At 37.8% G+C, this 16,169-nt stretch overlaps 1 protein-coding gene and 1 pseudogene across 2 annotated transcripts in view; both read right to left on the bottom strand.

Annotated features, from left to right (window-relative positions):
- Positions 1-16,169, bottom strand: part of LOC308645983 (obscurin-like) — a 438,916-nt gene that overhangs the window by 1,193 nt on the left and 421,554 nt on the right. The gene's annotated exons all lie outside the window — the stretch shown is intronic.
- LOC308652853 (guided entry of tail-anchored proteins factor 1-like) lies at positions 10,265-10,888 on the bottom strand (annotated as a pseudogene). Its single transcript has one exon. The product of its transcript is annotated as a guided entry of tail-anchored proteins factor 1-like (transcript).

Raw genomic sequence — 16,169 nt, forward strand, 5'->3', positions numbered from 1 at the left:
AGGCCTACATTCAACCAGAGACTGAGGGCTTCACATGGGTCGGTGGCTGTGGAAGACAGAGCAGGTGGATATAGACATGGATGGATGGATCGATATCTAGACTGACAGATAGTGGATGGTATGGAAGACAGACAGACACACTCACGCACACTCTCTAATTTAGAAACCAAGCGGTTTTCAGCAGTTTTCATGTGCTCACCGTTACCATGGAGTTCCCAGGGACAGGGGATTCTCAGGAGCAGAACCAAGGATGACAGCAGAAGCCAGAGCAGGGCATCTGAAAAGCAAGGGCTGCCCTGTCCTCGCCCAGCCACTGGCTGCAGAGCAGCGTCCTGGCCAACGGGCTGCAGGTGCAGGGCCTCTCCCGCCCAGTGACAGCCAGCACCTGTGTTGAGGCAATGAAGCTGCCCAACAAGGTGCCCCCAAGCCCATCAACCTGCAGACTGCAGAATCACAGCTGATGGATTTTTGGAGCCACACAAATGATTTCTGTGGTGCTGGGAGAGTCTGCTCAAGACGAACACCCATGTGCAGGAAAGTGATGGTCCTTGCAGAAGCTCGGCTGCCCTTGTGTGGGATCGGGTCAACACAGATGGCTGAGTGGCATAGTGCTGGCCACAGGTCTCTGCACAACAGGACAGTGAAGGGACAAGGTGCCAAGGTTTGTGGCCGGGGGTTCTTGGGGAGAGGCAGGTGCCATGGAGGTGCAGAGGTGGCCTCGAAGCCTGGACAGTGCCAAGCAAGAGCTGGACAGCAGCCAACAGGACGTCCTCAACACTAATGTTACAAAACAAGTCCCCAAGGATGTGGCTCCTGGGAGGAAGTGAGCAGTATTTAGGGAGGAAGGAGGAGCTCAGCCTGAAGTGCTGGAGGGAGACACTGAACAGCCACGCTACCACTGAGGGGACATTCAGGGACCTGTGAACAGCAGGCAGTGGACGGTGTGACTCATGGGAAGGGGCTTTGAACAGGGCCAAGCAGGAGGAGCTGGGCCAATGGTGGTGGGCTGGATCATGTTCGCTGGCAGAGGGTACATATGGGGATCCCACAGGGCGTCCCACGCAGTGTTGCTAACAGAGCCGTGGTGAGAAGCCCTGGGGTGTGGACCAGGGCAGGCGGCAGACAGTCAGGCTGTGGGGTAGGTGGTAGGGCATGGGCGGGCAAGCAGAGGATGCTGGCGGCAGGCTGGTGCCTGCCCTCGCAGTCAGGAATGGCATGGTGGCCACACGGTACACTGGTCTCTGTGGAGAAGAAGAAATAGTGTGCAAACCTGGCAGGAGGATGGAGGAGTAAAGCGTCCTCAGTTCACCCACATCGTGAGCCACCAGCCCCACCCTCACCTCTGCCCTCAGCTCCAACCTCACATGAGTTTGTCAAAATGTTTTTAATGAATCACAACTTACTCTTAGCTATACAGCACATACTTCTTTTATATCCTTTTCTCCCAGGGAAACCAGCTATCTCAAGCCAACAGTCCGAATGGAGCAAGGCTAGTATTTTGTGATCTTTCCTGGTTGGCTTACTTCCAAGCAGTCATTTGGGAGAGAGAATTCAGCTCTGTTAAAGATTTTCTCAGAAGGTGATATTGTCTGCCAGAAGAAGAAGTGAGCCCCTGACCATTCGCCTCCTAATCGTCGGTCTCCCTATCTGGTCTGTTTTGTGTTGCTAAGAGCACACCTGGGAGTGGGTGACATGGATGGAGGAGAAGGCTCCAATCGAGCTCCAGCATCGGCCAGGCTCGCTTGCTGCATCACCACATGGCAGAAGGAGGCAGGGCAAACAGGAGAGGGGATGAACTCACCCTCTCAGGATGGCGCGGACCCTATGTTCTCAACGCCCACCTCTCTGCTGCACACGTTTTCCCGGGACGAATGTTCAAACCAGGGTACTCTCAGAACTCGAGAGTGTTCGGTCCCTTTCATGGGGGGCCTTAGGGTGTTCCTAGCTAGGACAAGCTTTTGCCCCCTTCACAAGAACCCCAACAGAAGCTGTGGTCATGACCAGAGTCTCCAGAGCCCGGTTTGCCGAGAGCGGGAACTCCGCACCTTTCTCATCTTGGTGACCCTGTGGAGAAAGCTCCATCACAGGCTGCCTGTGTTTGTGCTAGACTCTTGCTAAGAGGTGTGAGCAGAGGAGTGAGTACCTTGTAAGTCCTGGAGGGTTCTTTGCTCAGTGGTTGTAAGGATTCTTTGTCTCCAAGCTGCCTTTGGAATAATATCAATGCTTTCCATGGCACACCGCTCCCCACATGGACCTCACAGACACTCTAGAACATTCTAGCAGCTGTAGACATTCAGGCTCATCAGACTGTGGTGCTTTCTCAAGGCCAGCCTACATCTTGGGCCACAAAACAGGCCTCAGTAAATTCAGAAAAATCAAAAAATCATTATTTTCTCAGACTGCAATGCAATAAAATTAGAAACTAACAAGAAAAATTGTTAGAAATCATACAGGAACATGGAAACAACATGCTCTTGAACAACAAATAGGGCAGAAATCAGAAAAGAAATTAGAGTTTGCTGGAAGCGAGTGAAGATAGAAGCAGCACACACTCAGGGTCGTGGAGTGTAGCACTGTCGGTCTCAAGAGCAAGTTCCGAGCAGAGGAGCCACATAAGAATGCACAAGGACTTCCGGTGAACAACCCAAGAGTGCAACTCAGGAGCAGAATGACGGGACCATTCAGCCCAACCTAAGGTTAGGAGAAAAAAGGAAATACCAAAGATCAGAGCAGAAACCAGTGAAATAGAGACCAAGAAAACCACATAAAGGAGCAATGAAATAAAGAGCCATCCTTTTAAAAATACACAAAATTGACAAATACTTAATTGAATGAACCCAAAAAGAGAGAGGACCCAAATAAACAACATTAGACATGAAAATGGAGACGTTATAACTGACACCACAGAAGTTCAAAGGATCATTAGAGAACATTTTCAAAAAGTACATGCTAATAAATTGGAAAACGTAAAAGAAAGGGACAAATTTCTGGACACCCAGGACCTATCAAAACTGAATCAAGAGGGCACAGGAACTTAGAGGACCAAGAACAAGGCGTGAGATTGAGTCAGCAATGACGTCTCCCACATGGAAAAGCCAGCATAGATGGCTCCACCGCCGATTTTACCAAACGTCCAAAGAAGTACGAACAGTTGCTTCTCAGATCTTTCCATAAATAGAAAGGGAGGAAAGAAGCCTTCCAAGCTCACCCTACCAAGCCTCACTGTACTCTGCTACACACACACACACACACACACACACACACACACACACACGAGAGAAGGAAAAGAAAACTACAGACCAATAAACTCAATGAACACAGAGGCAACAATCCTTAGCAAATACTTGCAAATCAAATTTAATGGCACATTAAAAAGGTCATACAACATGATCAATTTGGTTTCATTTTAAGTACACAAGGACAGTTGAACATCTGCAAACCAACACATTTAATAAAGCACATAAATGGAACCAAGGTGAGGCTTATGTGGTCATCTCAAGAGACCCAGGAATCTAACTCCCCTTCATGACAAAGTCCCTGAATAACAGGTGAGAGACAGCCCCACAGCCAACATCACACAAACAGAGAAGAACTGAAGCACTTCCCCCAAGATCAGGAGCAAGACAAGGGTGTCCACTCGCACCACTTTTGCACGAGTACATTACTAGAGGTTGCACTCAGAGCAATCAGGCAAGAGAAATAAATGAAAGGCATGCAAAGAGGAAAGAAGAGTCAAACTATCCCTGTTTGGAGATGATATGATGCTAGACAGAAGAACCTGAAGACTGCGCAGAGACTCTAGGAGCAGATGAGCAAATCCCGCCAGGCAGCAGAGAACTAACCCAACATTAGAAAGTCAGGAGCCACTGTATGTACAGCCACAGTGAACTCCCTGGCAAGAAATCCAGAGGCACTCCCACTCCTCACACACACGCCTGCCGGGATACAGCCCTAGCAGAAATCCGGAAGTCCTGAAGGAGGAGTGGCGCCAGCAAAAGAAGAAGAGATAGGACAACGGGTTGCAAGCTACAAGCAGCCTCCAGAAAGATCTGCTGCCCCCAGAGGGGCCTTTATTTTTATACCTTTTTTACAGGTGTTTTTTCGGGTCATTAATGGATAGCCTCAAAGCCTTTTCAAGAGTTACAATCTTTTCTGACATATATTGATTACCTAAGATATTGAGTACATTGTTTAAAGTATTTTTCTGTAACCTTAGCCAATCATGATTAAGCTTTTATGTTTTTACCTCGATCACTAGGTGCTAGGTTATGCAACTAGACTGCATATCCCCAGACCTATTATTCACTTCTAACTTTAAAGCATACCCATAATTATTTCATTAACCTTTAACTTTAAAGCATACCTATGATTACTGATAAACTTTCTTCTAAAGTCCCAATAAAACACACTTAAAATAGTGAAAGTCTATTACTTAAAAGCCTACTACTCTGAAGTGTCTCTAAAATATGTCTATGTTCATTATACATTATTTTATTTTTAATTTCCTGCTGCAGTCCAGCTGCAGCAAAATAACGGGGGGGGGGGGGTGACGAATAACTTGTGTACGTTGATACAGCAGGAGTGGAAGCTGTTTATTGTAGGACCGGAGTGGTATTTATACATTCCACACAGCTTATCTAATTAACATAAACTAGATACAGCAGTCAACCAATAAGGAATTTCCACACTTAATGGCTTGCTTTTGTTACTTCTTAAACCACTCCCTCTGGCATTTTGCCAGGCACCATCCAGACTTGTTTAAGAACTCTAACATTCCCCTGGCAAAATGCCAGGTGTTATTTTGACTTGTTTACAGACTCTAACATTTCCCCCTTTTGTTTAATTTAAATAATGACCATAGTGGTTTTTACAGAAACACCATAAATAACCTGCTACAAACAGAAAGGGAGGATACGAAATGCTACAATACCAAGCCAATTGATGGCTCCATGCAAGAAGCCCTTGGAAAAATTATACCAGCAATGACACCGTTAGCAAAGATACCGAGTTACAATTTGTTGTAGATTACAGTTTGTTGTCTCAGTCCAGGTAAAGCAGTGTCTCAATAGATTAACTCACAGTCCAGGTAAGTTCTGCAGGCAGCTAGCTTAAATCACAGTCCAGGTAAGTTCACAGTCCAGGTAAGTTCTGCAGGCAGCTAGCTAGATCCGAAGTCTTGTCCGGTTCTCAGCCGAAGTCTCATCAGGTTCTCAGAAACACTGGAAATTCTTTCACCTTCATTTTCTCCGGCACTGGGATGAAGGCAGGAACTCTGCAATGCTGGCTAAAGAAAATCCTGTAGCATTCCAGCAGGCACTAAGAAAACAACCTTCTGAGCAATTTAGTACATTATCTCAAGGTTTTTTTACATTTGAAATAGGCCTTAATGGCGCTCGTTTAGCTTCCAGGTGTGGGAGAACTATTGTAGTTACTGGCCTTGGAAATGATCAAACTTTAGGGACAGGCCTCTTCTGACGGCTGTAGCGGCAGCCCTGGATGGCCCTGGGGAGTGTCCCCACTCAAACTGCTTCTGGGCACAGGTTTGGATTTGGGCTCTTGCAGTGGCGTCCGCCCGCTGCCAGCACTTGGAAAGTCCTTGTTGTGCCATGACCGGCTTGCGCACCTGGCAGCCGCCACCGCGACGATTGATGCACCCTCCGGTAGCGAAAAGGATTCAGTAATATCCTTTTGCTGCAACTTTTTTCCTGATAATCCTTCTTCTTCTGAACTTTCTTTTTCTTTCTGATTAGAGTTCCTGGGCTCTTATCAACACATGCCCTAACTGCTCTTGGTTCCACTGGGGTGCCTCTTTCCCTTATCAATTTACTTAACACCCCTTCCATATTTTCATCACAAAGACAATACAATACACTGAGACAAAACAAGACACAAACACACTGTATCAATCTTCTCCATTTTCTCAAAATGGCCATTTTTCCTCTCGCCCTATCTGCCTAAGGACCAGCCTATCTATGGACGGGCAGCTTTTTTTCATCACTTACCCCCGAGTGTCTGGGGGCTCCCCGTAAAGGGCCACCAGCTGCCGCAGTCCGGCTGCAGCAAAATAACCAGGGGGTGACGAACAACTTGCATACATTGATTATTGTAGGACAGGAGGGGTACTTATACATCCCACACAGCTTATCTTAATTAGCATAAACTAGATACAGCAGTCAACCAATAAGGAATCTCCACACTTAATAGCTCACTGGCGTTACTTCACAAACCACTCCCTCTGGCATTTTGCCAGGTGCCATCCAGACTTGTTTACAGACCTTAACATTAACCACTCCCTCTGGCAAAATGCCAGGTGCCATCCTGACTTGTTTACAGACTCTAACAAACATATATTCTATAAATGGTTTAATGTAATGTATAGGCAAATTTAACATTGATAATTGAAAATACAAGCTAAAATAAGCTTTAAAATTTATATCATTGTACATGGATTTAAGAGAAATTTGGTTTACTTATAAAGGTAAGGTAAGGATTAATATTTCATTCTACTTAGGATTCTGCTTGCATTAAAGAATGAACATGTACCTTGGGAAATATAAATATTCAAAATAATATATGTGAAGATATTACATCTCTTCTAACACAGAGGAGAGTACATTCTGAGTCATGTGATCATATATTTTGTACATATGGGGATGTGTGTATATATATGTATATTAATATCTTACATTAAAAATTGAAATAAAATTCAAACATAAACTTTAAATTCATAATTGGGGTACATGAATTCATGTAAAATTCTCCTTAGATATAAAGGTAAGCTCAATATTTAATTTTCTTTGGAATTGGCTTAGGGTTAAAGAACAATAATTGGGAAATCTCAATATTTTAAGCATATATATATGTGGAAATAGGCATTAAAGTGTGTATAAACATACATGTTTTAAGACAGAAAAAAGTATAATTTGAGTCAGATGATTAAATATTATTTACATATGGGGACACAAGCATATAACCCATAAATGGTACATTGTAATGTTTATGTAAATCAAGAGACTCATAAAAATTCATACTGATTTACATATTTTTAAATAAAACATGGTTTAGGTATTGAGGTAAGGTAGGGCTTAATATTTAAATTTGTTTTGGGTTAGGGTTAAGGTTAAGAAATGATAATGTGTAACAGGAATTATCAATATTCATAAAAATGTATGTGTTGTGATATGTATCATAACATATATAAGCATGCAGGTTGTGACACAGGAAAGAGTCAAATGTTAGTCAAGTGATTAAAAGTTCTGTAAATATGGCAATGCAAGAATATATCTCATAAAATATGGGTAGTAATATAAATGCAAATTTAATATTGATGCATATTATGATTACATATGTGAAATACACATAAAATTTCATATTGGTATACAAGATTTTAAATAAAATTTGGTTTAAGTACTGAGGCAAGGTAAGTTTTTATGTAAAATGTTTGTTTAAGTTAGGGTTAAAGAATTAACATATATATGAGGATATATGAATATTCATTAGAAAGTACATGTGAAATTCTGTATGAAAACAGATACATACATGTTCTGACAAAGGGAATAATAAAATATGAGTCATGTGTTTACATATTTTATAAATATGGGAAATGAAATGATATATATTATAAAGGATTTATTGTTATAAAATATGTATATTAGATATTGAAAATTGAGTTAGAAGTAAAAATACCCTTTAATATTGATATAGGTGTACATGGATTTATATAAAAATTGGTTAATATGTAGAGGTAAGATTAGGTTTAGTATGAAATTTTGGTTTTGAGTTAATGTTAGGATTAAAAAAATTAGCATGTATATGTGGAAATAAAAATAGTCCTAAGAATGTACATGAAAATATGTACAAACATATATAAATATACATGTTGTGACACAGAGAAGTGTAAAGTATCAGTCATATAACTACACTTCCTGTATATAGGTTGATTGGAGGATATATACTATAAATGATATATATTAATATATATGCAGATTTAAATTTGATAATTAATAATGGAAGTCAAAATACAATTTAAAATTTATATTGGTGTATTTTGATTCAAGTCAAATTTGACTTAGATATAGAGATAATGTAAAGGCAATATAAATTTTGGTTTGAGTTAGGATTAGAGTACAGAATGGACACATATGCTGGAAAATATCTGTATTCACATGACTGACATGTAAAAATATGTAAAAAAAAACATAAAAGATACATGTCCTGACACAAGGGAGAGTGTTTTGTAAATAATGTGATGAGACATTTTGTAAATATGGAGTTAGAAATAGATACCCTATAAATGATATAGTGATATGTATGTAAATTTATTATTGAAAATTGAAAATAGAAGTCAAAGTACACTGTAAAATTCTTATTGGTATATAAAGGTTGAAGTAAAATTTTCCTTTCTTATAGAAGTAATATAAGGATCAATATAAAATTTTGGATTGTGCTAAGGTTTTAGTGAAAGAATGAATATTTGAATTGGGAAATATCAATATTCATAAGAATATACTATGAAATTATGTTTCATAACATATATAAACACACATGTTGTGACACAGGCATGAGTAAAATGTAAGTCATGTGATTACAAATTTGGTAAACATGGGGATGAAGAATATATCCTATAAACTATATATACCAGTATATATGCAAATTTAATATTGATAATTGAACATATAAGTTAAAATACACATAAAATTTTATCATAGTTTACATGCTTTTAATAAAATTTGGTTTAGTAATTGAGATAAGTTAAGTGTTTACATAAAATTTTGGTTTGAGTTAGGGTTATAATTAGCAAGTGTTTGTGGAAATATGAATATTTCTAACAATACACCTATGAAATTATGTACAAAACATACATGTAGTAATACAAGGAAGAATTAAAAAGTGAGCCATGTAATTACACATTTTGTAATGATGGGAATGTAAGGATACATATCCCATAAAGGATGTAGCGTAATACAAATGCAAATTTAACAGTGACAATTGAAAATAGAAGTCAGAATACACTTTAAAATTCATATTCTTTCCAGTCACAGTGGTGAACATCTGTAATTCCAGCCACTCTGAAGGCTGAAATGGGAGGATTATGAGTTTCAAGACAGCCCCAGCAGCAGCAAGGTGCTAAACAATCCTGTCTCTAAATAAAATACAAAATAGGTCTGGAGATGTGGCTCTGTCCTCAAGTGCGAGTAAGTTCAATTGTGGTTTAAAAAAATCATATTTTGGTATATGGATTTAAGTAAAATTTGGTTTAGATATAGAGGTAAGATAAGGGTTAATATAATCCTTGTTTGTGTTAGGATTAGGGGTAAAGACTGAATATGTATATCAGGAAATATAAGTATTCATAAGATTGTAAAAGTGAAAATATGAATGAAAACATAGACACGTGTTCTGACACAATGAAGAGTAAAATGTTGAGTCATGTGATTACATGTTAGAAGTCAAATAAGTATCAATTCAAATTAACTTAATCAGATTCCCTATTTTGTTTTTCAAATTCATTCCAATATATACAGCAGAAATATTAAATGTTTATAAAACATACTTAATTTGAAATGCTTTCAATACAAAACAATTCAATCACAAAACAATGCATTATGGTCTCATCAGTACATTTATAAAACACTGTAATGAAAAACTAACAGTTGCAAATAAGTAGATGATATACACTATAGAAATGTTCATCCAACTAATGACTTTAGACACAAAGAACACACAATGTCAATTAGTGTTATTCTTTCAATTTTACTACATGAGACAATAAACCAGATGTTCAAGTTCTAGTAGTTGTAATAAAACTTTCTAAAATAGATATAAAAGTACTTAAGTTTGGGCTGCAGTTGTATCTCAGTGGTAGAGCACTTGCCTAGCATGAGTGAGGCACTGGGTTCTATCCTCAGCACCATCTACAACTAAAAAATTTATAAATTAAAATATTTTTAAAAGTATTCAAGTTTTTAGAAAATTTTGACTTTCCAGTTGGCAACAGGACCACAATGTGCCAATAGAGCAAATCAGGAGTAAGGCATGTAGGCCCCCATCCTGTTTCAAATCTGGTGTTACTGTAGAATACTGTAGAATACTGGGATTCTTACAAGAATCTCACATAAAGCCCAAGAACATATTCAATACAAAACTACCCTATGTACTTTGGTTTTTTTTTTTTGTTTTGTATTTTTAAGCAGCAATCAGACTTTTAACCTAATAAGAGAATCATTTTAGAAGTCACAATAGCTGGGATAGGTGCGGTGGGGCACAAGTGTAACTCAAAAACTCAAGAGGAAGAGGTATGAGGATGGTAAGCTTGAGGTCAGGCTGGGCAACTTACCAAGAACCTGTCTCAAAATTAAAAATAAAAAGGACTGTGGCTGGGGTTAGGTGGTAAAGAACCTTTGAGTTCAACCCCCAATTTAACAACACCAACAAAATCCCACAGTGGTATTCATCTTTCTTTTCGACTGAAAGGGTAAAGTACAAGGGGTCACCACAACTTGTTACAGACTAAAATCCAACTAGTAATTCCAACACCACCTGCTGTTCTAGCAGGGAAGGCTACCAGGAGGCCTAGTGGTGTTATCCATTTCCTCAGCACAACAGTCACAGGGGCAGAGTAATACTTCCAAATGAGTGACATCATCAAGGTAGCTTGCAATGTACAGAAAGCAACACTTAAAAATCATTTTATCTTGGCTAGTTGAGCAGTCCGTGCTTTCACATAAGTCTTGAGCTGGTCCACCATCTTGTTGATCTTCCATTCCAGCCTGGCATATCTGGCAAACTCATCCATCTTGTTGACCATGGAGAACTCTTGCTTCATATCCTGGATCTCTGCCCTCATCTGCGGCTCTGGCTCTGCATCATTCTGCAGCACTCTGGACATGAAGGAGGACAAAGTCAGAAGGAGGATCAGAAGGACATTGCATCCAAACAGGAAGCAGAGGACCAGCAGCCACGTCCAGCTGTGGGACTTGGTCAAGTTCTTCCATTCTTCCCAGATACTCCCTGCAGCCCAGGCACCTCTATCAGAAGCTCCAAGGGGACCTCATCAGTAGGCGTACCCGCAACTGCGCAGTGAGTCCCACTAGCCCTGCTTCCTTGAATGAGGTTTGTAAAATTTATTCCTACACACATTACATTTTTGATGCTTTCTTTAATTGTTATAGCCCAACTTAGATTATGGATCAGCCCAATAAGCACCCTATAAAATGGAGGATATTAATAGATAAGACAAGATTAGATAATAGGATAAATAATGTTAAGTTATCCTGGCTGTACTTAAAAGAATTTAGCCTTTGGCTGGAGTTGTGGCTAAGTGGTACAGCACTTACCTAGCATTTGTAAGACACTGGGTTCAATTCTCAGCACCCCATATAAATAAAGTCCATTGACAACTTAAAAACAAAACAAAACAAAACAAAACCTTGCCTAAGTGACTCCATTTGGAAGTTCCAAAATGTAACCCTAGTTATATAACTTATTTCTTGTAAAAGTTGTTTATTTTTTTACTGCATGTGTTTGGAACAAGGATGTGGTTATATGCATTGGGTGGCTGATTGTTAACTTTAGCTTCTGCGTCCTCCTTGTTTGCTTGCATCTACATTTTCGAGTATGTTGTTGTCACCCTTATAAACCCCATAGAACTTGCACCCCGTACTGTTCCTGGCAGAAGCAGTTTGGGTCCATCAGGGAGCAGTCGCCAGCTAGCTAAATAAAGACTCTCCAATTTGGAAAAAATTCAGTTGAGAGTGTTTTCCGGGCTATAGACCCACAACAAAATGGTATCTTTTTTTAAAATCTCTATTTATGAGCATTCACTTCTACCATATATACAATTGATTTTTATTTGTATGTTGATCTTGAATCCTGCAATTTTACTATTACTTCCAGACATTTTTAAAAGATTCAGTGATTTTTACTATAAATGTTCATGTTTTCTGCAAATAAAGTTAATTTATTTTTTAATTTTTCATTAGTATGATTTTTAGTGTTTCCCCCCCTTAACTGAGTACATCGACAGACTCTTTAGTAGCAAACAGAAAGAAATGATATGTACAAAACCCCATTTGTTTCTGAGGATTTGCTTAAGTATTCAGTCTATTGTCATTAAGTATTGTGTTTCCGATAAGTTTTTAATAGATTCCCTGTGTCAGATTGAGGCACTTACTTTCTATTCCTAGTTTGCTAAAATTTTAAACAGAAGTTGATATTGGGTTATTAGGAAATACTTTTCTACACTTATTGATTTTACGAATATATATGTGTATATGTATATGCATATTACATATATATGTCATTTTATATCATTGATATGGAATTGCATTGATCAATTTTGGAATGTTAAATCAACTTTGCATCTCTATGAAAAACTTTGGTATGATATATTAACCTATTTCGTATATTGTTGAATTTTCTTTGCCAAGTTTTGGTTAGAATTTTTGCATCCAAGATCATTGTGTGGGGGGTTGGGGTGGGAGTGTTGGGGGGAATCATTAGGGAATTAGTGATCTTAGTTTGTAATAATATTCTCTTGCAATGCTCATTCCTGGGTTTTTTTTTTTCATGAAAATAATACTGGACCCATTAAGTGAGTTGAAAAGCACTTCATCTTTCTTTATAGTTTTGTGTAAAATTTTATTACTTCTTCCTTTTGTTATTGGAATTCAATATTGTTGCCACTTGAGATTGGATTGGTATTGGTACAAGGGTTTTTAACTAAAATTTCTATTTCTATATATACAAGACAATTGACCAAATCTATTTCTTCTTGAGTAAGTTTTGGTTTATTTTGAACTTTGTAAGAATTTATTCATTTTATAATAGTTGTCAAATTTATTGGCATAAAGTAATTCATAATATTTTCTGATTCTTTTTTTGAGGGGAATGTGGTTGAGTGCTTGTTTGTAGATATTCTGTCCATGGAAATAGACATGGAAGCATTTCCCCTGGTGAGCAAATTCCCAGGGGTGTTAACTGGTGCCCTGATTCCCACAATTGGCATACCCAGCCTCCTCCCTGTGAGGTAATTAGACAACTAAGCAGTCACTATCTGGTCTCCTTAACAATGTCCTTGGAGAGAAATTACTCTGTGTTTGTATTAAGGGGATCTTATCTCAGTTAGCTAGCACTTGGGTTAAAGAAATACTAATTAGAATATAGTCATAATAACAGGAAGTATATATTCTTTGAGTTATAAACCCCCAGGCAGGGAAGAGTGGTCATTTCACTTCTGTACTTCTTCATCATCACTTCATTTTGCTCCTCTCCACTCCTCCTGTTTGCTTGTACTTGTGTGTCTGTGTCTGTTCTTTGTGCACCTCCTTACAGGTATTCCTCCACAGGTGTTCCTTTACACTTGGTATTGAACCCAGAAGTGCTTAACCAGTGAACCCACATCCCTATCTCTTTTCATTTTTTTTTTTATTTTGAAATAAGGTCTCACTAAGTTGCTTAGGGTTTTATTAAGTTGTTGAGGCTGGCCTCAAATTTGCAATTCTACTGTCTCAATCTCCTGAGCCATGGGGATTACAAGAATGTGCCAACAGGACAAGCTGTCTTTTCATTTAATATCCATAGAATATTTAGTGATATAATGTCTCACATTCCTAATATTGGTAATTTTTGTCTATTATTAAATTTACTTGTCATTCTTCTAAAGATTTATCAAGGTTATTTTATTTGTTCTAGAGACAGCTTTTGTTTTTATAGATTTTAGAAGTGTTTTACTTAATTGATTTCTGTGCTGATAGTTCTTTTTTCTCTGACTTCATTAATTTCTTGTTTGTTTTTATTTTCTGCTGTTAAGGTGGAAATTTTATCAATACAAACTAATTGGACAGATAATACATGCAATAACATGTATCCACACCATACCTACCTCTCTATTACATCACATACTTTCCCCTGTGATTTTCATCTTGCATTAGTGGGACACATTTGCTGCAATTAATGACCCCAAATTGGCACTACATTATTAGCTCTATTCCATAACTTATATTGTTTCACTCTGAGTTACACAGTTTTGCGGCTTCTGATAGAATGCATAATGATAGAATGCATTCACCTCCCTAAAATACCCTATGATTCACCTATTTATCCTTCCCCTCTTTCCTCCTAAATTCCTGGTAACTATTGAGTTTTCTAACTCTCTGTATAAATTTACCTTTTCCAAAATGTTGTATAGTTTAAACTTTCTAGTATATAGCATTTTTAGACTACCATCTTTCATTTACTAGTATACATTTATAATACCTCCATGTCTTTTTATGGATTCATACCTCATTTATTTTTATTGCTGAGTATTATTCTGTTGTATGCATGAAGTACTGTGTGTTCATCTATTAACCAGGACAAAGACATCTGGGTTGCTTCCCATTTTGTGATTATCAAAAAATCTTCCATAAATATTCATGTGCAGGCTTTTGTTGAACATAAATTTTTGACTCATTAAGACAAATACTTAGGCATGAAATTGCTGGATTGTAAAGTAAAACTATGTCTTTGCAAGAAACTTCAGAGTGGTCTTCCAAAGTGAATGTACCACTTTTCATTCTGACCAACACCCATGAAAGTTCCTTTTACTTCATATTCTCACTTGTATTTGATATTGTCACTTTTCAAAAAAAAAATAGCCATTTCAATTGTGGCATAGTAGTGTCATGTTGAAAATCCCTAATGACACATGGTATTATGTAGTTTTCAATAAGCTTTTGTTCCATGTGTAGATTTCCTTTGGTAAAATGGGTTTTCAGGTTTTTTAAAATCTATTTACTAATTGTGTTTTTTCCTTATTATTGTATTTTTGGAGTTACTTTTATACTTTGGATGCAGGTTTTAAGAAGATATTTGTTGTGTAAATATATTTTCCAAGACTATGATTTGTTTCTTTATTCTTTCAACATTTTTTCCAGAGTATTAGTTATTGATTGATTGATTGATTGGTTCATGCATTTTTTGTGATGGTATCTCACTATATTGCCCAGGCTTGTCTTAAATTACTGGACTCACATATTCCTACCACCTCAGCCTTCCAGGTTCTTAGAGGTTTTCATTTTATCAAACTTACAATTTACTAGTATTTTTTTTCATGGATTATATTTTGCTATTGAATTTTAATATCCACTGTCAACATCAAGGTCACCTAGACACTTTGTGATGTTATTTTCTGAATGTCTTATATTAAAATTTGGGTTTTGAAGTTTAACTCATAGAAGTAGAGAGTAAAATGATTGTTACAAGACACTGGCATCAAAACAGACATGTCCTCAGTGGAATACCATAGAAGACACAGAGATAAATCCCTACATGTACAGTCATCTGATCCTTGACAAGATATCAGAAACATACATTGGAGAAAAAAACAGCCTTTTAACAAGTGGTTTTGAGAAAACTGGATAACATATGGAGAAAAATTTAATGAAAACCTTATTATATATTTCAAAATAACTAAAAGTAAGTTTAACATGTTTTACCAGAAAAATATCAGATCATTGAATGACTAGATAGATATGTTAATAAGCTTGACCTCTTAATAATTCCATATTGTATACATATATAAAAAATAATGTTACCCCATAAATATTTATAATTATGAGTTCCCAATTTAAAATAATGTTAATAATGTTAATAAAAATTACATCTAAGATGCAGGTTGAATAAATAAATATTTATTGAAAGGAGTAAGGATTGTTTTAGTGTTATGGTTTGGATCTAGTGTTATGGTTTTGGATCTCAAAGGGCTCATGTGCTGAAAGCATGGTCCCAAGTGCATCAAGTTGCACAGATGGGGATTTTAGGAAATTATTGGATCCTAAGTTCTCTAACCTCATCAAAGGATTAATTTATTGATAGTTGAATAGACTTCTGGGAGGCAGGACCTAGTTGGAGCTAGTAGGTCACTTGTGAACTAACCTGGAGATTATCTTCTCCATTGCCTGTTTCTTTGCCTCTCTTTTTCTGCTCCCTGGCTGCCCTGAACTGAAAAGCTCTTTTTTTTTCCACTAAATGCTTCCACCATAATATTCTGCATCACCTCAGGCCCAAGAAATGGAACCATCCAGCCAAGGACTTCAACCTCTGAAACTGTGAGCCAAAATTAATCTTTCCTCTTCCAATTTGTGTCAGGTACTTTAGTATCAGCAATGAAAAACTGAATAGCACAGATC

Source organism: Spermophilus citellus, assembly GCF_964194105.1.
Source record: "Spermophilus citellus genome assembly, chromosome: 1".
NCBI lineage: Eukaryota > Metazoa > Chordata > Mammalia > Rodentia > Sciuridae > Spermophilus > Spermophilus citellus.